The 1,500-nt window shown below is 68.7% G+C and overlaps 1 protein-coding gene across 5 annotated transcripts in view; it reads right to left on the reverse strand.

Annotated features, from left to right (window-relative positions):
- PPP2R3B (protein phosphatase 2 regulatory subunit B''beta) overlaps positions 1-1,500 on the reverse strand; it is a 41,698-nt gene that overhangs the window by 10,363 nt on the left and 29,835 nt on the right. The gene's annotated exons all lie outside the window — the stretch shown is intronic.

Consider the following 1,500-nt stretch of genomic DNA (forward strand, 5'->3'; position numbering starts at 1 on the left):
CCCCATACAGCAGACGTGTGCTCCCACTGAGTCTTCCCACAGAGCAGACATGTGCTCCCACCTGAGTCCTCCCACACAGCAGACGTGTGCTCCCACCTCCCTGAGTCCCCCACGGGGCAGACGTGTGCCCCACGCACCTCCCTGAGTCCTCCCACAGAGTGGCCTAGTGCACCCACACACCTCCCTGAGTCCTCCCACCTCCCGGAGTGCTCCCACCTCTCTGAGTCCTCCTAGAGGACCCACGCCCCCGCCCACCTCCCTGAGTCCCCCACGGAGCAGCGGGGACAGCCCCGTTTTTGTGGGCGCGCTGCCGTTTGTGTCGGGGGACAGATGTGAGGCTGCTGTGGGCTCCGGCGGCTTCAGAACCGCCCGGTGCTCGGACCTGCAGCTGCCAGCGTCACCCCGAGGGCGACGGCACCGTTGGTAGTTTGGGAATGTCTCAGCCTCCCGCGGGCGGGGCGTGGGGCCGGGGCGGTGCCGGCCGCGTGTGCCGGGGGCCTGGGTCGTGCTCCTGGCCGTCTGCAGAGGAGGCCGCGGTGGCTGCGCTGCGCTCCGGTTCTGTGGCACCCCCGCCCCGAGGACGGAGACGCACCCAGAGCCACCGCGGCCGTGGGCGCAGGGCAAAGTCCTCCTGCCCGTGCGTGGGTGGGGGGTGCCGGCCGCCGGGAGGGAGGGGCCACGTGCTGGGGCTGCGGGCGTCCAGGGAACTGGGGCGGAGCCGGGCAGGGTGGGGGCTCCAGCCCCGCGCGCCCATCCCTGGGTCCCAGGGGCGGCGGAGGCACCCTGCCAGGGACCTGCCGCTTCCTCCTGCGGCTCAGGGCTCCCCCATGCACGGCGGCCACTCCGGAAACACGCCCTGCCCTCCCCACCGTGCCGCAGCCCGGCGTGGGTGCAGCCACGGAACCGCCTCCCTCGGCGGCAGCTCCCGCGCTCGGCAGCGCTAGGAGGAGCCCCAGGTGCTCACCGTGGTGATGTACCGTGAGTGGAACTCAGACGCCTCCTTCAGGAACGACAGCCCCGGGTGCGTGTTCACCACGTCCTAACGGAGGGAAGACACAGGGCGCGGTGTGGATGCCGGACTCTCGTGAGCGGGGATGAGGGGTGCGGTGTAGACATGGCACCTCCCGTGAGAGATGAAGCGTGTGGTGTAGACGCGGGTGACGCGTGCGGTGTAGACGCGAGTGCGATGTGCGGTGTAGAGTCGGGTCTGGTGTGCTGTGTAGACGCAGGTGAGGAGTGTGGTGTAGACTCGGGTCTGGCGTGCCGTGTAGACACATGTACGATGTGCACTGTAGACTGGAATCTGGTGTGCCGTATAGACGTGGGTGAGGCGTGCGGTGTAGGCTCAGGTGAGGTGTGCGGTGTAAACGCGGTGAGGCGTCTGGTGTAGACGCGTGTGTGGTGTACACTCGGTCACTGTGCGGTGTAGACTCAGGTGAGGAGTGTGGTGTACACGCGGGTGAGGCGTGCGGTGTAGACTCGGGTGAGGAGTGCGGTGTA

The sequence above is a fragment of the Sapajus apella genome, unplaced genomic scaffold, assembly GCF_009761245.1.
Source record: "Sapajus apella isolate SASKATOON/1434 unplaced genomic scaffold, GSC_monkey_1.0 scaffold267, whole genome shotgun sequence".
In the NCBI taxonomy this organism is placed as follows: domain Eukaryota; kingdom Metazoa; phylum Chordata; class Mammalia; order Primates; family Cebidae; genus Sapajus; species Sapajus apella.